At 43.4% G+C, this 26,292-nt stretch overlaps 1 protein-coding gene across 5 annotated transcripts in view; it reads left to right on the forward strand.

Annotated features, from left to right (window-relative positions):
- The window catches only part of CARMIL1 (capping protein regulator and myosin 1 linker 1), a 173,427-nt gene that overhangs the window by 27,135 nt on the left and 120,000 nt on the right, over positions 1 to 26,292 (forward strand). The gene's annotated exons all lie outside the window — the stretch shown is intronic.

Below are 26,292 nucleotides of genomic sequence, written 5' to 3' on the forward strand. Positions count from 1 at the left end.
TTCTTCCCTCCCTCTTTCCCAGATCTTTTATTTCAGTCAGTAATGGAAAGGCCTTGTACTGAGTTTTGAATGAATGGCTTTACGCTGCACAAGTGTTAGGTTCTTAATGAGCCTCGTTTCTAAAGATCTTGCAGTCTGCCTCAGTTAACCCAACTGCTTTTTTTAGAAATATTGTTTTGGCAGAGGCTTTTTCATATTTATAACAAATGCACAAATAAACCATTGCACAACTTGCAGCTAAAAATGATGATTTGGAATATGAGGTTTTTAGATGAGGCGATCAGAGGACAGCAGCACTAAGTATAACAACAGACCCCTGTCTCAAGCCCCATGTGTCTGTGTCTCCTGTTGGAGAGAAGGAAATGCCAGGCCAAGCTGGGGGAATTCTGCAGGGTCAGGCCCTGGCAAAGGAATGTGGAAGTAACCTGTGAAGGTCAGGAATGGAGCGGGGGTTTTGGTGGTTGTTGGTTCTTTGTTTATTTTCTCTCCAAGAGATAATTATGATTTGGCAAAATGTGTAGAGTGTGCACAGTGAGAGTGATTAGGAGTCTTGTGATTAGTATGAGTGAAAATAACTCGGTAACTGTGTGTTTATAAGGAACTGTGAAAAGATAAATGGTTTCACGGTTCAAGAATTGTCTCAATTCACAGACACATTGTCAGTTGTAAGAGTAGTTGTGCTAAGATGTGTTCTTATGCTAAACTGATTTATTTATTTGTTTATTTTGGTGCACCTTTTTGGTTAGCTTTAAGCAGGCATAGTTTAGGCTGGTGCATATTTTGAGCAAGGGGAGGCTGTTGTCTCAGTATTGGCATCACACCAGCTGTTCCAGTGAGTGACTGCTCTTGACTGACGCTCCAATTATAAACGAGGACTTAGAGGAATCTGCATTTTTTCTGTTTGTGTGGGGATCTCAAGCAGCTGTTTCCTGGCTATGCTTCCGTTTTCAAAATTGTTATTTACCTTTGCAAGTATCTGGAATGTCACGCAGGTTAAAAATGCCTGACCTGGGTTATACAAACAGTCTCCAGAGAGAAGTCAGATTTCTAGCGCCCTACCTGTGGCCATGTTTCACTGTGTGCCCGCTCTCACTGAGAAGCCCTAGGCAACCTACCCAGTTGTGTGCAGTGGGCAAGCTGTGCGGGTTTACTTCCATGCTGAGGGACTAAAGAGGGCTACTGGGCTCAGGCTACACCCCTATCTTTTAGATGAGTCAAGTTAAACAAAGTGGTTTTCCCTGTTCCTTCTTTGTGCTTTCTATCTCATAGGTGGAAAAAAAAGATGGAAAAAGGATTTCCATATTGAAAGAACAACAGTTTTTTTGTGCGAGTGGCAGCTCCAGGTAATGCACGCAGCATCCTTATTGAAGCAGGTTCCCATAAACGTGCGATACTTGATCTTGCTGATGAGCTGGTGTCCCCTTGTGCTTCTGTGGTGAGGGTTAATTGTGGCTCTGGGCTTCTGGTGAAGCTCGGGATGGAGCCCTGCGGCCGGCGGTGCTGTAAGTAGCCGCGGGTTGGTCGAGTCTGCTGGGCCCCTTTCGGCCTCCTCCTGCTCTTAAGAGCTCGTGTGTTCAGTTCTGCTTCCCTCTCTCTGTAGCTCAGAGGCAAACAGGAATGGAACAAGGTGGTTGCACGGAACTAAGTGTAGTCAGATGTATACTAGGGTGCTACAGTGCTGCGATACAAAAAATGCCCCACTTAGAAATACTGACGTATCCCATACTGGTTGTAAGGAAAGGAAACTGTTGGGAACTGTCTTGCCAGATAACTCTGTAAAGCCATGAGTTGAATCGAGCAGGTTGCTGGATTGCTGTGAGAAGGTCCTCCTTACCCATCTTGATGGAGGCTTTTGGCAATATACTGCCCTGGTAGCAATGAGGAATTCAGTGAGTGTCATGAGTTTCGGTCATCCAAAAGGCATTTTAAAGGGTTCTGATGTAGGAAGTGAATGGTTGGCCATGGAGCAGGAAAGAAGAAGTTGGATGAGGCTTGTGAACTGGTGAAGCAGCAGCAAAAAGGAGCAGAAGGGAGGGAGGCAGACGTGAGCTCCAGCTGTGCCCTGCCTGTCATAGGGACAAGTGCCACCTCCTGGTTCCAGGCTGGTGTCCTGCCTGGTGTGGGTAGAGGAAGACGATCTTTCCCCTTGAAACTGATGCCTGTCATGAGGTGTCTTTGAACGTCTGTTTTTAACCATAAGATGAGAGGTTTTCCTTCACTTTTGAGAATGGATTTTTTTCCTGAAGAGCCTGAAGGTTAGAATTACTTTTAAAAAAAACCAAACCCTTTAGAAGAGCTGAGGCAACTGTTTCTAAATCAAAGATGAACACGATAAGATTCTCTAAACCATCAGTAGATAGCAACTAACTAGAGGGGCACAGTCTTGAGAATGCAGCCTTGCAGGAGCAGCTAAGCTGCTTTGGGGAAGAACATTTCTCTCCTCCTTGTCCTCACGCAGTACTGGCCGTTACAGTGCTGGGGACAGGCAGGTCTCCCAAAACGCAGCCTCTGGCCTGGGGACTTGCTTCACTCCACTCTAATATTGCCGTGGCAGTTTTTGGAAGTCCAGCTGTGAGTACTTTGCTGCATTAACCATGGGATCCTGTTTTATATTCACACAATGTTGCTTAAATGCAATATCCTGGGAAGGGTAATAATCCACTGTAAATATGATACAGCCATTGAATGCCTTATTTAATGGGAGCCCCGCGTCTTTTTCCCCTCCCCCAAGAACTCTAATTATTTTTTTATGCTGTTCATGCAGTTACTCTCTGTAAACATGTGGATTTATTGCTGTCTTGCCTCCTGCTGTTTGTTGCCCTGCAATGTCCAGCTTTAAATGCTGAAAGCTTCGGGCAACAGCAGCAGTATCCAGGCAGGAGCACGGCTTGGAGCTCTGGTGGGTTTGGTAGGTGCTGCTTGAGTGGAAGCAATAATGAGATGTGAAGTGTTTATACTTGTAGTATGAGATTTAAAAAAAAATCAGAGAGAAAGAAAAGCTTAATGACTAGCTGTTAAAAGATCCTTGCCCACTTCTGTGAGAGTACAAAATGTCTGGAATCCAGAGCATTTCTTGCGTGCAGCATTTCTGGCTTATGTTTCATCCCCACCAAAAACTTGGCCTTGAGCTTCCCTGTTGTCCAAGACACAACCGCAGTAACCCCTGGGAACGCCCCGGTCCCGTGGCGAGGGGGCGCGTGTGGTGCTCCACGGCGTGAGGTGCCCGCCTGGGCCCCGGGCGGTGGGTGCTGCCGCTCCGCGCGCGAGGCCGTGAGGAGCAGCCCCATGCCCGGCTCACCGCTGTGCTTCGTGCGACGGAGGTGGCAGCGGGGGCACTGAAACGCCGTGCTGCCCAGGGCGCTCGCCTGCCACGTGCCAGAGGCCCCTGAACGGCTTCCTTCTGTGGGCAGGTGCCGTCAGCGAGGCAGCCCCGCGTGGGGGCCAGGCGTTTGTGTATTGATCGTCTCTTCTGCGCGCTTCCAATATGCGTCTGTTCCTATGGAAATACTCATCGGTAGTGTGTGGATGTTTCTGCAAATATTCTTCGGCTACCGCAAAGTTTATTACCATATTAATAGAGTGCTAGGACTTTTTTTTTAACTCTTCAGTGACAGAAAATACTTTATTCCTTTCTCAAGTCAAACTTTGAATTTCTGAACTTTCTATTTTTCTTTCTCAACAATTCTCTCAAGTATAATTTTTGCAGTGAATGGTGTTCTTATCTTCTGCTTGACTCCAGAAGATAGGAACTAGAATCAGCAGGTATCAAAAACAAAGAAGCAAACAAAGAATAGCAGTGCATCCACAAAACAACCCCGTCAAATCCTCCCCGAAGATAGACCTTCTTGTTTGCATGCAAGGTGCTTGTTTTCCTCTCTCAGGCCTGACCTAATAATCTGCCTGCTGCCAAATGAAGAAGCTGTTACTTTGTTTGCTTCACTTTCTTCTGGAGAATGACTTTTGAAGGGTCTTTTTTTTTTTTATGTGGTTGCTCTTTCTTGAAAGTGCCTAAAGTGATTTGGTCTTTAGAGGCCATTCTCTCTTTGAAAGTTATTTTTCTTCTTTCTCAGTATTTCTTATTGATCTTGCTTCCTTTTGAGCAGATACCAATTACATGTATCACTTGATGCAGGTTAGTAGCTTTTTTCTCCCTCCACAACTATAACTAACTTGGTAGGAACGAGCCCTGCAGTATCTTCCTTCTGCCTCTGTGGGCCTGTGGGGTGGGCAGCTCCTAATCCAGCATTTAGGCATATGTTAACATGGAACGGGAGCACAACAGGCCAGGTGTGGACTGTGGCTGGCCGAGGGGCAGTGCCTCTGGCTTGCAGCCTGCTCCGTTCGGGGAGTGACATGGGAGAAGCTGCGGGAAATGGGGCAGTTTGTTCCTTCCGCCCTGGAGTGCTTCGTGCTGCACCTTTCCCTCTGGGCGCCTGTCTGCTGCAGCGATGCGCTCCTAAGGGAACCAGCAGCATTGTCGGGATGCGAGCGGTGTCCAGGAGAGCCTCCCCAGGGAAGAGTGCATCCCAGCAAGCAGCTACCGTGAGTCACACCGAGGCAGCCGCACCGCGGGATTAGCTAAACCTGCCCGCAGCTATCCCACACAGTGGGAGCAAGAGGTCAGCCCGGGAAGTGTGTGGGAAGCACAAGTGTTGCTCAGTACGGGAAAAGCAAAGGGGTTGTTACCGAAAACTCCTTCAGAAACGGTGAGTGTCCAGCAGCTTGCTTACTGCAAGACCCACCACGGCCTGCACCAGCTAGGCTGTATCAGCACAGGAGTATGGAATAGGATTTGCTGCTGTTTCACATTACTGAGTCTCAAAAGAAAGTGTATAGAGAACATGTGTGTAGGTGTCTAGTCTGTTCTAGTGTGGCTAGTGCTCCACAGTCCTCTGAAATTAATGGCTGCCACCTGTTGGCTTCAGTGACGGAAAATTTCATCTTTGAGACTGTATACAAGTGGCTGTTTTTAAACCCAAATTGGAAACATCTCAGAGGAAGAAAGCTGTCAGGAAGACGATTCATCTGTATCCAGGAGAAGGCACAGTTAGGAACTGAGTAATAGGTGTATCATTTCATGTTGTGTCTTCCATCGATTTCTCAATGTTCATCCCATGGGAAACACTTTAAAGTGTTGCCTTGTTTATTATTTTACCTCTGACTGCTGCTTTAAATCCATTTCTTCCTATTTTATTGACATAGTATTTTCAGGAGATAGGTGTATTAGATTTTATTATATACTTTAATGCTTCTGAAATAAATTTCGAATCTTGTACATCTTTCTGAAAATATTCCAGGAGCTCCTAATGTAAATATAAAACTGCTGTTTACCCTCAAGAATGATATCTAAAATGACTGTGATGACTGAAAATCAGGAAGGAAAAGTAAATGTGTTTGCGTTGAAGGTCAGATTTGAAAGGTTAATCAAGACATTCAACTTTGCTCTCATGAAGTTCCTCGTTGTCAGTGTACAGAAATTCCTCCTGATGAGTGATTCGGAGAATTCAAATTCGGCTCTGGTTCTGAACCTCTTTGTTAGGATTGCAGTGTCTTCCTGTTGATGATGAGATTTGCCTCTGAATTTAGATATTTAGTTAGCCAGCTGCGACTGAGCGGTGCAAATACCCTTTGCCGTCATGATAGGACAAACATGATTTGCAAGGCCAAGGTAGTCTGGGAGGAGATTAATTGAGAACTATTCTACCACTACAGAGGTTCTGAATTTTGGTACAGATTAAGTGTGAGGAATAGGTGTTTAAAAAAAAAAACAAAAAACAAACAAAAAACAAACAAACAAAAAACTTCAGGTGTCAAGTTTGATGGCTTCAAGATTTCCTTGGAATGTTTTGCCTTGACAGTTCATTAGTTTTATTGCTCTGGTTTCGGCAGGAACCCAGACACTGTGATATTATGTCTTCATGGATAATGAAGATTCCATTTATTACTGTTAAAATAAAAAGCTATCAGTGTGATTTAAATGGATCTCTGTTGGTAAGTGCAGTTCTCAATCTCTGAAACTGCTTGGTGGATCCATGTCAAGCCTCTCATAAAGTCTTTATACGAGTGTGCCTTTTATCTATCATTCAGTTTTGCCACCAGAAGGTAGCTGCTCCTCTGAATTTGTGCTATGCTGGAGATAGAGCCTCTTCAGAAAACGGTGTGAGGGACCATCCATGTTTGTTTTAGTTGCATTCACAGTTGACAAAATGGTCACTTGTCAGTATATTGCTGGGTGATCACATCGGAGAGGAATGCCACTGCTGGGGGAGGGACGGTCCCTCTCAAGGACATGCGTGGGGGAATTTCTGCAAATGAAGAGAAAAGCCTAATCCTGTGTCACCTTTTTTGTATGCTCAATGAAGAATTGAAATAAAAGTCCCTGAGAAGGATAGGTTATATAAACATCTTCCTGAAATACTAAATTTTGGTACTTTTGGTTTTCCTGTTTTTTTTTTTTTTTCCCCGGTATGAAAAGTAAATTACATTCATTGGCTTGGTGGATTTATAATGAAAAGGAATTAATAGCTAGATAGGCCCTTGCTTAATATTCATAGTATGATGATGCCTAGGAAATGAGATTAAGCTGTTAAAGCATCCAAAAAGGCGCTATTTCTTTCTGTGCTTACATTTAATTATGTATTTTTGTCCTTATCACTGAGCATGTCAGGCATCTTCAGCCTTCAGTTGCACTGCATGGAAGATTATTTCATTGTTGATGAAATTAAGAGATGGATAATTTCAGGCTGTGGAAAGGTGGTGATGCTCCTCGGACTGTGTAGGCTGGGGAGACCTGCCTGCTGATGACCTGCGAGGCAGTAGTGACGGGCATGAAGGCTGGTATTTGCGAGCACCGTTTGCAGACCCTGCCTTTTCCCTCAGCAGCACGCACAGGCTGAGGGGGAAGGCTCTGCAAAGGCACCTTTGGGAGTGACAGCTGGAGCACAGCGCAAAGGCAGGGCCTGCATGGCCAGGACCCCCGGCATCCTGGGAGTGGAGCAGGCTGTTCTTCTCCCTTGTGCAGGTAGCCCTGGTGAACGGCACAGGCTCTGGAGGATGACTTGCCTGGGACTGGGTGCTGATTTTGCACTTTATGTGGAAGAGGAGGTGCTGAGGTCGAGTACTGACAACTGTGGTTGCAATTTGTGCTTGGATTTGGAGATTCTTGGACTGTGCTACCGGTGTCCTCTATTCTCCCAGGCTTTGCCCAAGAAAATATTGCACTGGGTTGTACAGTGCAGAAATTTATCTTGTTTTGCAGATGACATGCTTGTTTTTCTTAACACATAGGAGATGTTGTATACATCTGATAAAGAATGATCAGGGACCTGGAACATCTGCCCTATGAGGAAAGGCTGAGAGAGCTGGGCCTGTTGAGCCTGAAAAAGAGAAGACTGAGAAGGGATCTGATCAGTGTCTATAAGTACCTCAAGGGAGGGAGTGAGGAGGATGGTGCTGGCTTCTTTTCACTGGTGGCCACCGACAGAACTAGAGGAAATGGCCAGAAACTGAAGCACCAAAGGTTCCACAGGAACTTAAGGAAAAATTTCTTAACAGTGAGGGGGACAGAGCACTGGAACAGGCTGCCCAGAGAGGTTGTGGAGTCTCCTTCTCTGGAGATCTTCCAAACCCGCTTGGACGCAGTCCTGTGCCACGTGCTCTAGGTGACCCTGTGTGTGCAGGGGGGTTGGACTAGATGACCTCTAGAGGTCCCTTCCAACCTCAACCATTCTGTGATTCTGTGATTATTTCAAGTTGTAGGGTTTGCAATTTTTGGAGAGCAATGCTTTTAATTTTTCTTCCTTTACATAATTGATATATGTAGTGGGTCTTGAAACAGTGTGTGCTTCTGGAGTTGAGAAGTTAATAGAGATGGGGAAAAATAGCAGTGAAAAGGAACAATTCAAAGAATCTTCTTTTTGAAGGTGTAACAAGTTCTGTGTGGTGGCTGGGAGGCAGCAGTGGATTACTGGCTGGTAGGTAGGACTGAAAATAGCTGTGATTATTGCAGCTATCCAGAAGAACAGGGTGTTTGCATTTGGTCACAAGAAGGGACAGCAGCATGATATAAAGGGGACTGGATATACCATGTGTAGAAATGGGGACCATGTGTACCATGTCTACCATGTACCATGTGTAGAGAGAAGAAAAAAAAAAAAAAAGAGTTCAGCGGGAGGCTGCAGATGAGACCTTGCAAAGTCCCTGCCCCAGCCGTTTTTATCTGCACAGGGAAGGAGATGGGCCTGGTATATTTATTTATTTTTTATTTTTACCGTTGACATGTCTAGTTGTCTGATTGGAGAAATCAAATCAGAAAGAGGAAATGGGCAGCTGGTTTTCTTTAGCACCTTGTCATGACAGTTCTCAGAGAATGTAGATCAGAGATGGGGAGGTGTTGGTGTCTGCCAAGTTTGGTAATGACAGAGAGAGGGCATTAACAGCAATCAGCTGCAACAACTCATTTAAAGGCAGTTGTCACTGGACCAGGTTTTTCTTTCTGTAATTTATACGAATATCTGTTTAACCAGCCATTTTCCTTACTTTTAGTTTTGTATCTCTTGATTAACAGCACAGTTGTAAGTTTACTGTGGAGCCTTAGTAGAGATTTTAAGACTTTGTTTTCAACAAGTTTGCAAAGGAGCGTCATACTACAGGGAGGATCTCTTATCCTGATGATTAGCTATAAGCTGTACTGTGAAGGCATTACATGTGTTTTTTCACTTGTTCTCAAGGCGACCACAGATGCCGAATGCATGAGGTACGTGTGGTTACTCTCCTGTGTAAAAGGAATGCTTAATGCAGCTCTTCTCCTCTGCAAGTAGAAGATTGTGACTTGTATTTCAGTGTGTGTTTTGTAGGGGCTTTGGCTTCTGTTTGTTCTGGGAATTGGGGGGTTTTGTGCCATGTTGGTGCTGTGGATTTTTAGGAAAAGCTGCATGGGCCCCAGCAAGGTGGAGCATCTGGTGCCTCATGGTTACAGGTGCGCAAAGCAGGCTTGGAAGAACATCCTCTCTGCAGGAGAGGATTGCAGATTTCAGCAGGCCTGAGCCCTCTTCCGTTATTAATAGAACTAGCAAATCAGTCACTCCGTAGACTTCAGGGAGGGGTAGGAAATCCCTGCAGCTGCCGTGGGTCCCCGCTGCCTGCAGTGGAGCCCAGAAGTGCTCCCCGTGTGGCTGCAGCGCCTGGCCGGGATGTGACACGGGCCTGTGGCAACGGGGCCGGCCGGGCCCCTGGGATCAGGGACGCCCTCACTCATCTTCCCGCTCCTCAGCTTTCGTTATTTAGAACCCACCTGGCGCTGTGTCAGCTGGGGTCGTTTCCCGGAGTAATGTGGAATCTCTGACTGGAATTGGATGTCAAAGAAGTGAGAAAGCAAAACAACTGGGCAACGACCAGGAATCATCTATGGAGATGAGGAATTTTGCCTCAATAAAGACACAAAATACATCAGTAAGGCGGACAATGATAATTTATTCACTGTCAGATAACTGAGCTGCAAGTGAGTCGCTGTTTACACTTCACTGTCTTTCATTCTGCTCTCTTGGCTCATAATTTTCCTACCTTGTGCTCATTAGTATGTCGAGCCAAGTGAGTATATGTTTTGATAGTTAGCCGTTTTGTCCACTACTTTGGAATATGGTTGTGTATAATGCTCCTAGGGAAAACCTTCCTTAAAGAGGGACTTCCTCATTCTTAATTTGCTTTGCAGTGAAAAATGATTATTTATTTATTTACAACTACTATTTACCAGCAGAGAATATGTATTTTAAAGACTTTTTTTTTCTTTACATTTTTTGCAATTGCCTCATTATAAAGTGCTTCTTTTAGAATGGATATAAAAATCATTTGATATAAATAAACTTGTGTGTGTTTTATAATGGTCATTGACATCATGTTAAAATGTGTCTCACTGAGCAATCTCTTTTTGGTTCATGTTGGTTCATTAACAACAGGATGATGTTTCTGTGGGCCCTCTGCCTCCTCTCACACCTTTGAGTTTTCCAGTGTCCTCTGCTGGGTATCGTTGGCAGGATTCATCTCCTAACCTTGCAGGAACCTTGCAGGGAAATGCTTCCAAAGGAGGACGGAGTTTTCTTGTTGTTATTATGATCAGTGCTTATTTATTCAGATGAGAGGCGCTCTCAGAATAAACATTAAGAAGACTTCAGCAGAAATACTCTCAGCCTGAAAGCAGCAGGAATTGCTGATTGTTCAGTGGCAATAACCAGTGGCTTATGCTCTGTGGCATAAGCTATTTGCACCGTGCCTACAGAATGCAGTCAGAGCTCTTGCTGTAGGACACCAGTAACTTGCCAGTCCTTTTCAAGTGCAGCCTTTTCAGCCTTGCAGGGAAAGAGGTAGGGTCAAACACAAGGAACAAGCTTCATTTGAACAAATGCCCTTCTAAGATGCGTGGAGTTTTTGCTGGTGTTCCTTGAAAGGTTAATAGAACAGAAACATGCACATATTTTAATAGGAAGTGGAAAAGGCAGCTGTTTTGTTTTATTGTTAATGCTAGCCTTACAGCAAATGTAATCATATGTGTGTTTATGTGTGCCCAGGGAGCTAGACTGAGGCTCTGAAATGAGCCCAGGAAAGCAAATAAATTGTGGCAACAGGATCATTGCCAGTGCTGCCTCTGGGAGAGTGTGAAGGTCCATTTTTGGCGGTCCTGACTTCAAAGGGTATATGGTGATTTTTTGCTAGAGCAGCAGTGCCAACTTCCTAGCCGTGATTCCTCCTCATGTGGTGTGTGCTTGGTGCAAACTGCTGCCGTTTCAGAGGAAACTGCATGTCAGTGCAAAAGCCCAATGTATACGTGCGCTTGGACCTCAAACTGCCTGGAGTTACACGCAGTGAGACTGAGTTATGGAGCTCAGAGGAGCTGGGTGCATGCATATCTGCTCTGTGCAAAACAAAGCACATACTTGTGTGTCTTCTAGGGTTTGCCCGTTACTGGTTAATCGGTTTGCAAGGACGATGCAATGTGAAAGGTGGTCCGGTTTTGCAGAGAGCCAATTTGACTATCACGTGAGATAGGATAATGGCAAAGTCGGTCTTTGAAAATCAAGGTTGTTAGCTGCCTACGTGTGTGCTTTGTAATCAGCTGGGGCAGAGAGCTTAGGAAACTGTTCCTAGGTCTGTGAGATGGCTTGGGAAGCTGTAACATTGGGGAATTTAAATCTGTATAATAGAGAAGTGATTTTGAGGACTATCCTTGAAATGGTGCTGAGGTATTTGGGGAAAAGTGCAGTAATGTTTTTATTGCTCACCAAGATATGACAAGGTTGTATAAGAACATTTTAAAGTGTTTTTTTTTTAAGACACCTTTATACCTTAGTTTAATGCCTGAAAAACAAAACTAAACAGTTACTTCATATTTTTCTGATATGACTAGTACTGTGCTGCTAACCACAACATCCCACTAAATGCTTAGCTGACCTGGAGCATTTCCTAGGCAGGAAAGCTCTAAATGCATAAATATTTTAAGTATTTCCCTTAACTGTGGAAAAAAACCAAAGTTGTCTATAAAGAGACCTTGAACATACAGGTTCAAGAAAGAAACTGAAAGTTAGTACACGCTTATTTTATTTTCCATTAAAGGCAACCACGTGTTGCCCAGGCATAGGGCTTGCATGAAAATTTTACAACATAGCCCATGTTGGAAGGAGTCCAGCCTGCTCAGGGGCCTGCCCCTCCTCTCTGGAGGATGTGGAAATGTTCCCTTTCCACTCCTGCTTTTGAGAATATTCCTTCTTCCGGATTAAACTGTCAGATGGACAGGGTCTTTGGATGCCAATTCAGTAAACTGGTTAGAGATTTGTTCCAGAAGAGAGGGATACATCCTACAGGATGGGGTCCTGTGCTTTGGAGGATTACGTTACAAGCAGCGTCACTCATTGAAACGTTAATCTGCTGTCTTCAAGATGGAATAAAAGCAAAGAAAGAAGGAACTTACTTGTTATGATTGATTTATTTTCAATTCTCCTCACTGCATTGAGAGAGCGATGTAGAAAATTATATATGTCACTATAGTTGAGGGCTTTTTGAGCAGAACAACGTACACACCAAAGTTAAATGGAGCTGGTTATGGAGAAGAGACAGCTTTTTTTATTACAACTTTGGGGAGGATTTGTGCTGAGATGAGCTATGAAATAAGTGCTTTTTGCCTTTTTTTTTTCTCCTGAATCTTTGACTTGTGTGACAAAACCGAGTATACTGCTTAAAATAGGGTGGATGCTTTTGCCTGCAAAGGTGATGCCTGCAAAAGGGAGGTTGTGGGAAAACAGTGAGAGGAGCAGGCAACAACCTAGAGCCCTCACAGCTCCGCTCCATCCCGGATTTCTCTCCCTTTTCCTACTCTAGCAGTCTTCCCAGGTGATCCTTATATCCTCACCTCTCTACCTTTACCACAACCTTCCCAGGTTGTGGTACTTATATCTCACCAAGTGTTCCTTGTTAACCTCTAATGGTTGGCCTCAGAAAATCCTTTTATCCATCAAGCAATGAGCATTATTATTTTGATCTCTGGCCAGCCTTTCCTCCTGTTCCTTATTCCTACAGAAGGTAAAATCCTGCTGTGGAGAGCAAGGATGTGAGAGAGCATCCCAGAGGCCAGAAGGAGCGTTGGGGGACACGGTAGCTGCATGTGTTCAATACCAGCTGAAAGGCAGATCAGGACGGTGTCCTCAGCTCCAGCCTGGCAGCAGGGAGACCAGAGCTTGGCTGGAGCGAGGCCTGGAGGCTCCTGCGGGGCCTGGGCGGCAGAGCAGGGCAGCAGGAGGAGAAATGGAGCCTGCAGCTGGCACCGAGAAAGTGGCTCAGGAGACGGAGGGAACTTCTAGACAGCAACAAAATGTGGAGCTGGGTCCCTTCCTTTTGGAGCACAGCACACCCTTGCCTGTCTCTTCTTCCTTATTCTTTTCTTTTTCCCTTAATATAAAATCTAGTTTTATACAGGAATGATTGGGTTAAAGAATACTCTCTTTTTTTTTTTTTTTTTCCCTCCCAGTCTTCTCAGTTTGAGAGAAAATGGCACGTCTCATTTTCCTCTTCCTGTTGGTGACAGAATGACAAATGCCCCAAGCTCAGGAGTGGGGAATAGGGCAGAGCTGCTGCTGCTGCCTTTGTGCTGCTCGTGCCGCTGGAGGCCGGCGGGCCCCGCACTGCGCAGCTGAATTCTCCTTGAGTGCTGAGAAACCAATACCAAAAAACGTGCTTTTTATGTAAAGTCAATAGACAGACGGTTGTAGGCATGTGAACCGGCCTCCACAGAGCTGAAGTTTGAAGCGCTCAGCAGCGCCCGTTCAACGGCCTTTCCTGGCGGCCTGCGGAAGTTCACCGCGAGGAGGGGCCGCCGCCGCTGAACCAGGCCTGGCTGCAGACGCCCGGCTGCCCCTCTCGCCCCGCGGCCCTTCCCCTCTGCCTCCCCTCCTGCCCGGCGGCCCTGCTGAGTTGCAACAGATTATTTCCTGTAATCCAGTTTAAATTAATTCCTGTTTCTGTTCAGCTGAGCTCTCGTGCGCCGCTCGGGATGAACTTTGAGCCAGTCACGCAGCTCTGCGGGGAAAGTCTGTCTTCCGAGACGGCAGTTGCACAGTTTATTTGCTCCAGCAAAAGCTTTCAATAGCTCTCTGAACAAAGCTAAGATAAGCAATTCTTGCAATAAAATGAGCTGAAACTGCCTAGATACCTCCTCTGCTCATGATTTCTGAAGGTCTAAAATAAACCCTGTAAAAATTAACAGTGTAATAAAAGCAGGATGCTTGCTTTGTGGTATCTTTATAACAAATTCTCTGGAAACTCTAGTATTCAGTGGTACATGCAGAGGGCCTGTAATAATCTAAAGTGAGTTTTCAGTTGTTTGCCCTGCCTGTTGCTCGTCATGAGGTTTGCTAGTCGCTTTTCCTAGCAAACCCACTGGCAGCTGATCGCTGCTCACATTCCTTCTCTGCTGTTTCTTTTCTTCCACAGGCGTCTTCAAATCCGACATCACATTATTAGAAAACCAGCCTCTTGTAACTTATGCATAACATATCTACTGATAGTGAGCTTTGCTTAAAAAAAGCCAAACTCTTAAGCAAGTCAGTGAAATGTTTCCAACCTATGTGGGAGAGCTGTTTATCTCATTTTTAGAAATTATTTTAAGTACTCTTGTGAGTCAAGTGCTCTAGTGACCTTTCTACGGTTATTGCTATGTTATTAGCCATTACTAGAAGGTCTTTTAAATATCATGTTAATATTTTTGCACAAAAGACAACTTTTCTCAAAAAGCTTCGATGAATTCATACCTTAGAGAGGACACAAAACAAGATGAGCCAATCTTGCTGAGCATTAGTGTAGTTTAGAAGAGTTAGCATTTTAATTATAGTTAAGAACTATTTGATATAAATCACAATTAGAAAAAAAGTTAGGATTCAAATTAGCCTTAAAGTTGACCTGACAGGGATCAAATAAAATAGGCATGTTGGTGATTAAAAAAAAAAAAAACAGGCGTCATCACATGAGTTGTCAGGTGCAAAATACAACATGATTGCAACATCATAAAAAACACAGTTGACTTGAAAATCATCCTACAAAAATTGATGCGTGAGAGGGTCAAAAGTGATGTGTTAAGCTTTTTTGTTTTGTTTTGTTTCTGAAATGAATTGAATATGAGCTATTTGGAGGGGGAAAAAAAACCCAAAGGTTTTGCTTTCCTAGTCTGCCTGAGGCTTTTCTTGATGGGCCTTGCCAAGTGGTTAAGATCCCTCTTTTACTTTTCAATGCCTCCCCCTCTCCTGGTTGCGACATAGCAATTCTTTTTCACTCACTGATAACTGGAGCCCTTTCCGCCTTTTGTGCTTGACCACTGTGGTGTTTTTCCTCTCGCAGTTTGCGAAATTCTTGTTGAAGTCTAAGCCTTTCTGTTCATTGCTTGTGTTGGAAGTTTGGTCACATTGATCCTTTTGCCTTTGCTGCAAAGAGAGACTGTTTTGCAAGCTGGCGAGTCACCATCCAACAAGGAAGAGCAAGACCACCTTAAATGCAGTGAGTTAGTCACAGTAGCGCCTGGCATTTCCAAGCCACCGGGGCTTCTCGCAATCATTGACACCCAGCACCGCAAGGTATTAAAAAGCAGTGGAAGAAGAAAATCCCGTGATTCCAGATGCTCCTGTTCACCCTCCCTCCCCTCTTTAAGCGGAGCCAGATAAGGTGCCTCGCAGGGAGGCTCTTCTGCGAGAGGCGCCTGAGCCGGCGGTCAGCAGCGTGCGGCCCCTTCCTGCGTTAGCCAGAAACCCTCCTGCCTCTGGCCCTGGCTCGGGAGTGGAAGTCACGGAGGAGAGGAGGTGCCAAGTGGGCTGTCTGGCAGGCTTCAGTGTTGTTCTTCAGCAAGATTTACTTGCTGAATGGATGGTACTAACAGCACTGTGGGTAGGTCAGGGGAGGATAATTATTATTGGTTTCTGAATTCACTTCTGAATTAACTGGCCCTTTTCCTTTTCTGTGGCAGTACTTTAGAAGGGCTTTTGGCGGTGGTTTTAATGAAGATCTGACTTGCATATTTTACATTAAGCTGGAAAAACTTCAGCACTTAGAAAAAGCACCTTTGTGTGTGGTTTTTAAATATATATTTAATATTTATTTAATAAAATTAATGTTTAATAAGTTGAATAAAATAAAATAAATATGTATTTAGTATAATGTTTAAATATTTAATAAAATAATTTTTTCTTTAATACTTAGTTTTGCTGGGGATGGTTTTACCTCTGGCAAGGTTGCATACCAAATCCCCAAAAGTAAATGATGATTGACCGCTCTTTATTCAGTCTGAGTAATGTCTCTTTTTTTCCTGCCAGCCAGTTGACCTGGGATGAACTTGTTTGTCTCCATATGGGAATATTTTGCCTGGAGAGACAGACCTTTAACATAGCCCTATTATTCCTTTCTAGATTAGGCCTTTATTACTGAAATGTTTCAGGGAAGAATAAAACAGGAAACCACCCCCACTCCCTGAAAAACAGAAGAGTGGAATAATCAAGAAGCAAATTTCTTCTGAAGGAAGAAAGTGCTGGAGAGAAGAAAAGCATGAACCTCTTGGCTAGGCAGGACTGCGGTGCAAGTAGCCTTGCTTGGCTCCCTGTAGTGTTAAGAAAAATCTGTGTAGATTGGTATATTGTGTTCCAGGCCATCAGAGCTTATTAAGTAACCATGCTGGCAAGTTAAAAAATAACCAGCAAATATATCAGGAAATTACAGAACACATCAGTATTTTATTGATATAGAAGTAATTACTGAAATCGGCACTTCTTAAACTTGCTTTTCTCTCTTTGAGTGCCTTTTTGAGGCAGGAATCCTGCTTCTTCAGGTTTACTTTTCCAAGCATAAGCTGAAGCCGTTGCATTTCTGCCACGGTTGTGGCCCTATCTTGGGCCTGTCTTGGTGGCATTAAATTGAAGTGTTTTTTCACTGATTTGTGCTACATTTCCCATATGGCCCAGGCTGTCTGTCCATTTCCAGCTTTTAAGGAAGCAGTCCCAATGAGCAGTGCTTCAGGGAAGCTTGGGAACCAGATCGACCTTGAACTGACTGAATAAAAAAGCACAAAGTCAAAGTCTAGTAATGTAAACTTACTCAAAATTGGACTGTATCCCTTGAGATATTTCTCCATTTTTTTTTCCGTGTGTGTGTGTGTCTGGTGCCTGCTGTAGCTGGCAATGGTTAAATAGCCCTTAGCCTGACCTCCATCAAGTGTTTAAAAGTTGTTTTTGGATATTTTCTATACTGATATAAACAGAGGAAATTGCTGAATAAGTTTGAAGGAATTTATATTGTGATACATATTCCTTTTTTTTTTTTTTTCCTCTCCTCTTTTCCTTAAACTTATGACTGAAATTATGTTACTGTGTTGGGGGAAAATAACCTGCAGACCTTGCAAAGAAGTGGCAAGTGAAATGTCTGCTCATGTTTCTTAAACACACGCAGATCTCTCTTTTAGGTGTGAATATAGTAAACTGCATGACTCTTACAACAGTCATTGTTTAATACAATGCAGTATAACAATTTTGTGAGTGACCTGGGCACCATTTCAGCAAAGTAGGTAAGCACATGCCTTAAATCCAACTAGTGATGTTGTTCCTGTGCTTTAGCATGGAGTTATAAATTTAAGTGACTTTTAAATCAAGATATAGAGAATTTTGATTTTTTTTTTAAGGATTACCCTTTTATTTTACCAAGTAATCAGTATTTGGGAACAAAATTTTTGCTGTGCAGTGAGCACAGCAAAAAGCATTAAGAATCTTGAGTCTTATTTAACAATTGTTAAATTTTGTCATTGTGCAAGTTTGTTTCTGGGTAGTTAAGAGAAACCATTTGCCTTTTTAAGTGGTTTTAGCCATCTGGACACGTCGGTAACTTTGGCATGAGAAGAAAGGTGGGTCATGGGAGGCTGCAGTGGAGTCTCCCTAGTGCTAGTTTGACACTCAGAAGCCCTCAAATAGTGCCTGAAGTCTGCTGAAGTGTTTCTGAACATGGTGGGCTGTTGATGAAAAGATGGTATATAACCAGAATTTCTCCTTTAGTTTCTTTATCAGAAAATAAAAGATCTTTTGAGAGAAGAGTTTTTAGAGAAGCTGCTTCGTCTCAGTGAAACTGTTTCTGAGGCACTACATAAACTGTGGGAAAATTGGGCATCCTGCAGTTTCACAGGAGGACTTCAAAGGAGATGAACTGCAGATGCTCTCTCTTTTAGAAATATGGCCTGGCAGCATGGGAAAACTCTGGGTGACTTTTACTAAGCCTGGAAAAGACATTCTGAGAAGGGCCAGAACTCTTTCCATTTTGGGTGCCCTGATGGCTGGTTTGTAGCCAGATGTTTTCTCGTGAACAGTCACATCTAGAGCCGTTTCGCCCGCGCACTGCGGCTGCTCGGAAGTGTGTAGGGTCGAGGCTGCTCAGCCTTATCCCATTTGCTCTGCTGCAGCGTCAGGCCCAGCAGAGCTGTGCTCTACACGTGCCCGTGTGTAGTTCGCTTTCGAAGCGTGTGTGGTACGCTTCCAAAACACGTGCTTGTGGCTGCTGCATGTATGTGGCTGCTGGCTTTGCACTCTTTATCCTGCACTGTTAATGTCTTGTTGGATAAACAAGATGCACGAAGAAGGAGAGCTGTGCTCTGCTGTCAGAAACCTCGACTGGAGCTATCATCTTGCTGGGACTTGCACGGTAGATACGATGACTTGCCAGAGAAGCCCTCAGTGCAGTGCTGCAGGATGAAAAAGGCAGTATTAGCTTTTAATGACTTTACTCTGGTGCTGATGCAGGTTGTGCAGTGCTGGATTTGGATGCTTCATTAAAGCAACCAGTCATGAGGCGCTTGGCCATGCTCGCCCAAATCTCAGCCAGCCAAAGGTGAAGGGCTATCAGCAATTTTATTAACCAGGTGACATTCAAAACCAGCTGCCTTTGACTGTCAGCTCTTTGGCCAGGCTCTTTTGCCCAGATGTCTCTCCCAAGATTGCCTTTTCCACCGGCCGAGAACTTTGAAGTGTTACATGAATTTTGACAAGAGAAGTTGTAGGCATTTGTGTTTGTAAAGATGCAAGGGATCAGATGTGATTTTAGTACTGTCCTGTTTATTAACAGGGAGATTAATTTCTATAGTTCTAGTTTTTCAGCAAACATAAGCCTGTGAGGATTTGTGGATAAATGACCATTATAAAAAGCATACAGAAAAATAAGTAGAATGGCTTCTCTACTGAGAATTTTCAGTCATACACTTTTAGGTGGTAACTTTGATTTTTGGGGAAAGATTCTTTTCAAGATTTTGGAGAAAAAAACTTTTCTTCATAATGAAATAAAATAGTAAATGTTTACAGGAAACCTATCTGTGGTATGTCAAGCATATTGCAGAGTGATCTAATAGGGGAAGGGCTTCTGAGGTAAGAGCTCTGTCTTACAGATGTTAAAGTAGATAAGAATGAAGAAAATTGATTTCTGTAGTCATCAAAACATAAAATGAATAATGCCTGTCTAATTCTCCTATGTTAAGTAAACATTCTCTATTTGCTTCATCAAATACAGCATCAACAAGATGCATTTTTAAAAGTCATCATTCTCTTGTTACATGGAACAAAAAGATATGAGCCCACTAGCTCATATCTAGCTGTGTGCTTCAGTTGATTGTAGTACAGCAAGAATAACCACAGTTGTGCTAATCGTATCTTACTATATTTAAACCCAATAGTACTTAATGACAGAAATCCTGTAAGTGTTTGTTGTAGTTCCTGAAGATTTAATTCTCATAACAATTTCTAATATGTTTGCCCAGTAAAGCGTTACAACTGGAAATACACTCTTCCAAAATAAAACGATTCCTGGTTATTCTGTGCAGGTTTACTGATTCCCTATTACTGAGGTCTATAGGAATAAAACGTTCGGAAATGTAAGTCTTGCAAATTCAAAATAATGTAGAAGAGAAAGGAATAGTTTCATATAGATTGTGTGAAATTAAGCAAGTGCATGCCATGTGGATTAGAAAGCTGTAGGCTCAAAGCCTTCTGATAACACAAGTGAGATGGAAAAATAAATTATATATACATATAAGCAAAAAGCGGAAAAGTAATTGTCTTGCATTGGTAAACATGAATATGGAATAGTATTAAGTTTATTTCTAGTTCTAGCTGCAGGGAAACTTCGCTGGTGCGTCCTGAGAATGTTAGAATAGCTGGGTCCTAATCGGATGAAGTTTTTCTCTTGTATCGTGTCTTTCCTGAAAGTGAACAGTAGTCTGAAAGTTGTAAAAGTCATTGCTTTAGCAGGGAAGAGGGGAGACTCGGAGAGACTGGCAGATTTAATATGCATTAAAAGATGGAGTTTTTGAAAAGGCAGGTAGGGTGGATTGACAGTTCTAAACTTTCCCTAATCCTCTGATTAGCTTTACTTTGATGCTCGAAGTTAGCAATAATGTCTTTAGGATGAGCAGACTTGTTTTAAAGAGATTAACTCACATGATGTGTGCTAATATTGAAAATTGATTCTGTAAAGGATTTATGCATTTGGTGATATATTAATTCTGTCAGGTCTTAAACCAAATATATATATATATATATATATATATATATATATCTACACAATGAAAAGCTTCCCAACTGTAACTCGCAAAGGCTTTGATGTGGCTCCCTCAATGAGCCGCTGTACAACACACGTAAGGGGAACCCCTCTGTTGAGAAAGGAGGTGCTTTCAATGCCACCAGGAGAGTTAAATTAAAAAACTCATCCAAACCCTACCCACACACCATTAAATTGACCAAATGTGGGCCTGGCCATCTACAATCACAGCCAAACTTAAAATTCCTTAAATGAAAAAAAAAATACTAGTTTTACAATGAAGGTGCTCATGCACAACAAGCTGAACAGCAAATCTATAAGGAGCACTAGATGGTGAAGCAACTGTAGAGCTTTCTTTGAGACAGAGCTGAATTAGCAAAAAGAATGCTCCCTCTCGCTTCTGTAGCACTGGCCCGCACAGATCCTGCCCTTCTACTTTTTTTTTTTTTTAATGTGCTATTTTAATTTAAGAATGCCTGCTGATGTTCAGCTGGTTACAAGTGTCTGATTATTGTGATTATATGCATGCCTACTTCAGCACTTTTCTGCCTAACGAAGCTGGCGCTGCGCGAGAAGCTCGGCGTTTTAGCTGCTGTTCCCTTTGCGCGTGTTTGCGCTCAGGGTAGCAGCTCGCCGAACAAGCGCTGAAGTGAGACTGCGATGACTGCGAGGCGAGGGGGGCTGCACGAGCGTGAGCCTGAGGGGCCACTGCACCCGTCTGGGAAAACCTTCTGCACACAAGTACCGGGAAGGTCAGAAAAATGAGAAGAAATTCAGGAGGAGCTGTTGACACAAGAACCTTTTTTTTTTTTTTTTTTCCTTTGGGAAGCAATTTCTGTGTGTGTGGATGGATACAGTTTGCTTTCTGCTGTGCTGAAGAGGCCGCAGCAGTTGCCTGGTGTGCGCTCAGCTGCAGTTCGTTCCTGGCTCAGGCTGTCCCTGCCTGCACACCAATACTCGAGGAAATCATCAGTTATTGGCTTCACATCTTTCTCTCCTGTCTGACCCACTCCTGGGGGTGAACACAGTGAGGCGGGTGGAATTACTCCTTGAGGAGGAGGTGGCCTGCGGCCTCCCAGTTGGGCTGCTGTCACTGGCTTCTAGGGAGGGCGTTGGGACCGGTTCCCTAAGGAGGCTTAACAAGAGGGAGAGAAAATGCAGGGTAGGGGAGTGCAGGATCTTTAACACTTGAATCTTTCTAATTCTGAAGATTTGGCTACGTTCTTCCAACCCCCAGGCCTCGCCACTGAGCAGGGCGGTTGGCGAGTGGCAGTAAGAGCTGCCTGGTCCATACGGCTGCGCCCCACAGCCCCCATGCCCTTGAGGGCTGCCCGGACCTGGCTGTGCCCAGCGGTGCGGGCGGGTGCGAGAGCCCGAGGAGACCCGTGGTTGTCCCGCGGCCGCCCTGCAGGGTGGCCAAGCTGGACCTGTTGCTGGCGCCCTGGGGCTGCCGGGGAGGGCCCCGCTCTTCTTCTGTCACCAGCGACAACACAGCAGCCTCGCAGGGGCAGCCTGGCTGCCACTTGCACCAGGTAACCTCAGCACCCATGTACCTCGCTGCTTGGAGACACCCATATACTCCAAGGCTTTACATAGAATAATTTATTGGAGGCTGCCACTACATCCACTTTGGCAGCTTATTTCTCACATAACCGCCGGACAGCAGGTAAGTACAGGGTGGCATGTGGTCTGCTGGCTTCTTAGCGCTGCAGTCAGCCTGAGCCAGTGGGTGACTTGTCATCGGTGGGACATGAGACTTAGCTAGAAGCAGCGCAGCTCAGGCCAGGCTGCAGTGACAGCTCCGCTTGTCTCGGGCCGCGCTCCCTGCTGCTGCAGCTCTCCCTTCAGGAAGCCCTGCTGCCTGTTCCTGCCTAATTGGCCTTCTCTTCCTCCTCCTCCTCCCCGCCTGTGTGCGCTGTGACCTGGAAGTTGTGGCCCTGCTGACGCTCATCCCATTTGATGCTGAAAGGTCAGCACTGCTCAGTGTTAGCGCAGGCAGCAGGGGCTTCCCAGTGTGAAATGCTGGAGCTCAAGCACTGAAACTTTTGTGCTGAAGGCTAAGGATGTACACACTGAGGCTGCAGAATGATGCACAATTCCCTGGGTTATCTCAAAATCTACCTAGGTAGTTTCCAGCCTGAATTCTGACAAGGCAGAATTCCATATGGGCTCATTTGTGCTGTGAAGGAGCAGGGCTAATCATCTGTGCTGCTTGTGGCACTCCGTGGAGCGAGCCTCCTTCCAGGACCTGCACTAAATACTGCTGCAGGCTGCTCAGGTTGTCCTGCACCGAGCCACCCTGTAAAAACATGCATGCACTAATGCACATTTTATGCATAGTGCAACTCCTGCCTTTTATAATCATGTGGCTTTTAGAATCGTGTGGCATTAAAATACGTTACTGCAGCACCAATTTCACCTGTTCTTTTCTAATGTCTCAGCAGAGCTGCGTTTTATTCTCTGCGTGACCAAAAGAGAGTTTGCACTTCCAAGTTTATGTGTTCAAAGGCCTTACTGTTTTTTGTCTTGAATTTTTTTTCTGATTTTGTTTAACTTTTTTTTCTGCTCTAAAACAGTATTTTTTAAATTTGGTTCCTAGTTTCTTGGATTTTAGGATGAATTTCAGGAGCATATTCAAATTTTTCTTTACAAGCCTGAGATTTTATGCCATTGATATGAGCTTTGATATTACTACTTGATACAAGGATATGGAGTTTAAAAATGCTAGATATCATGAGACTCCCAGTAAAAAGCAAGATAGGTAAGTCAGTTTCTGTTTTCAGTTCTGGCTGAGGTGGCCTCATTAGAGTTCTTAGGTAGCTCTAAGTGGTTGCTAAGTTGGAGTATGAAGCATTGGTTTATAAAAATACTATGATTTACTCATATTCTCTTCTCTTGGAAATTATCCAGAATTCTCTTGGAAATTCTGCATTGCAGAAAGAAATCATTGTTTTCTCACCTCAAATTAGAAAACCCAAATATTTTGGATAATCCTCTAAAAAATGAGATTTCTGAAGTATTATTCTTGGGGGGAGGCATTAAAATGTTGAATTTCAATAGTGATGAGAATCATTTTGTTTTTATTAATAGCTTGGGATACTAAATAGAATTAAGGCATATGTCTACTCTTGTGAATATAGAAATAGAGGATAAAATATTTGACATAGAAAAAAATAAAAAATTAATTTCTAGTTGAAAATGTCTGTCTGCCTCTGTGCTTCTGTGAAGTGCTGAGTTTATGACGAAGCTTTTTGTTGTTGTTTTCTTTTAATGCAGACTTCATCTGAAGTATTTTTAACAGACTCTCCCCTTCCCCCTTCTTTTTCATGTGCCATATGCTGCTTGTCTTCCTGCAGGATCACTGGGGAGAGATCATATCTAAATATACATTTACTCAGTTTTATCACAGTGTGGTTATGATCTTGACTGGGACTTGTAAGTATTACAGAATAAAAATACTAAGGAATATAATGCCATTAGCAATATGCATTCTTTATGAATAATAGATGTGCTTTATGTATATAGCGGATGCTTTGAGTTTTCAGCAGAATCAGCATTTCTCCCAAGTGTTCTGATCTTTTAGCTGAGTATGGTATCAACTAAAACCAAAGAATCTTAAGTAATATGGGTAAAAACAAGAGTTTCTGCTTTTTAATCAGGATTCTTTTGTTTGGATATTTTGATGTTTTATTTTGAATTATGTATCCCTAAATAAGGATTTCAAGATAAATACATCTGTTTGGACTACATATGAAATCCTTCAGTTGAAATAAGGAAAAGAAGGTCTAAAGAAATGCAATAATTTAATCCAAGCTGCCTTTTATAAATTTCTCTTGTACTAATAAAACAGTTATGTATGATCTTTAAGTCTCTCACTTGTTTTCATGATGACACACTGAGAAAGCCATTTCTATGGGGCATGCCAGGTTAATGAAGACTATTCTGTGTATTTGAACTGTGCTGTTGATTTTATTTTGAGCAGCATGGGTAGCTTAATGCAGGTAACCAGCAGTGGTATGCTAAGGCAGCAACCTAAATAACTATGTGCGATAAGAATGGTGTGTGCCGTGCGGATGTTTCCTGGGGGGATAAGAGTAAGATGTTTGACTGAGCTTTATCTGGTCCTGTTCTCCAAAAACCCCAGAGTATTTCAGTACAGGCTGCTCCTCAGTTATTTCTAGTTAGAGGGAAACCCACATGCAGTTGTAACTGCAGGGTTCAACGCGGTGGGTAGAGGTTCTTGAGCAGCAAGCCTTGGCCATGGCAGCTTGGATACTGCAAGGCACGTAGCACAGAGGAGAGGAGCAGAACGTTGTGGGTTGGCTTCACACTGCCGGGGCTCCGCTGCTCCCAGGAGCCGGAGCTAGGTCAGCTTTGTCGTGCTCTCTGGTTCACGCCATCCAGGTGAAGCTGTGGATTGCCAAATGCAAGAAGGAAGAATAAGATACGAGTCATCTCCCTCCCTTCCTTTTTGGTGTGGGGGAAGTACACTGCAAGATTGTTGACTATAGGAAGGAGATTGGTTTTCCTGACTCATTTTGAGAATATTTTGTTTCTTTGTAAGTTGAGCAACTGTTTGGAGTTTTTATTGTTGCTGACTATCTTCTCCTACCGCTCACATCTTACTTGGCAGCTACTTCTGTGTTCCTTGCATATTGAGCTGTTCTGAATCCGGTACTTGTGAGTGGGTGGGTGTTTTTTTTGCTAGTCATGGTTCTTACTACATCTTTTTCCTCGTTATATCTGCTTTCCTCCATCTTCCCAATGAAATGCATTAGAGGGAACATTCTTGTGTAATTGAATTGGAATGTAAAAGTGTTGGCTTTTTGTTTAGGCTAATATTTCACGTGAGTTTTGCAGACTTAAAGACATGAGAGTCTGTGAGAACTGAATTTACCGCTGGACCTACCTGTGTCAAGCTGAGTCTGGTTACACTTCAATACAAACCTGCAGAATTACAAGTTTGTAGTAGAACTGCATGAGAATTTAACAACCTAAATTCCACCTGATTTTTCTCTAACTAGCTGGGAAAAAAAAGACAACTATCTAGCAGTAGAAAAGGGCAGTCAGTGCAGAATGATAAGTGCTGGCATTTAAGTAGCATGTGGGCTTCTGAAGGCCTCGCAGAAGCTTTATTAAATTTGTCATTAGGTTTCGGCTAAATACTCTTCAATAGTGGATATGCCCATGGAGGCCCCGAGTCTCCTATGTAGTAAAATGTATGTATACATTTGGAGCGTGAAGTCCTTTTTCTCAGGTCTGCAATTGTCACATTTCATCCATATAAAGATTTAAGTGGACTGTGGCTGCTTATCTTTTTTACTCTGCCCCTTTTTAGAGTGCTTTACTGCCAAAGAAGTTGTTCCTACCACGTCTTTGCAAGTGATGCTGTCTTGTAGATTAATATCTCAACTAAGCTCCACTTGTAGGTTCCCGCCTTCCCTGCTCCCACCTAATGATCGTGTCAGTCTTGCATTTCTAGTGGTTAGGAATCTTCTAGCTTTCAACATAAGCGTAGTCACAGTCAGTTTAGCCATACTTGTTCTTGTGCCAACTTAAATCACTGTAAAATTAAATAGCTCTTCTCTTTTTCAAGAGTCATTGGGTAAATAGGAGCAACTCATCATCCTTTCACAATGTAAATATATTGAGCTCTTTTTAGTATCCTGTCTCTCCACTTGGCCATTTAGCGATGGCCTTTAGACTTAATCCTGAGGGTATGCTGGTAATTTCTCTGACAGTCTGCTAGATGAGAAGTTCACTTGTACAATTGCCTTGGTGTAAGCAGATATGTGTCCCTCATAGCAAGTTTACTGCCTACCTTAGAATTCTCATATTAATCCCCTAGCTCCATTCTAAGAGTGTCCTAAACAGTGCATACCAAAGGGTATCCAGTATCTGGGGACTAACAATTTCCCTGGACTAGAAAATAAGTTACTAGTTTTGAAAGAGAATGTCATATTGCTCTGATGTGACTTTGATTTTTTTCCCCTGGCAAACTCACCTTGCATTTCATTCTGTTTTCCATTAACCTTGGTCTTTAATTATGGCTCCTCTTACAATGTGTTCCAAAGAAGCTGAGGTGGTTTTTATGAGCAGTAGTTTCCTGGATTGGTGGGTTTTGCTTTCTACTTCCTCCATCTTAATTTTTTTAAATCGAAGTACAGTGTTTGTTGTATAATATGACCCTGTATTTAATAGTTTTAT

This window comes from Tinamus guttatus, unplaced genomic scaffold (genome assembly GCF_059628265.1).
Source record: "Tinamus guttatus ecotype Peru unplaced genomic scaffold, ASM5962826v1 Tinamus_guttatus_pri_ptg000497l, whole genome shotgun sequence".
Taxonomy (NCBI): Eukaryota; Metazoa; Chordata; class Aves; order Tinamiformes; family Tinamidae; genus Tinamus; species Tinamus guttatus.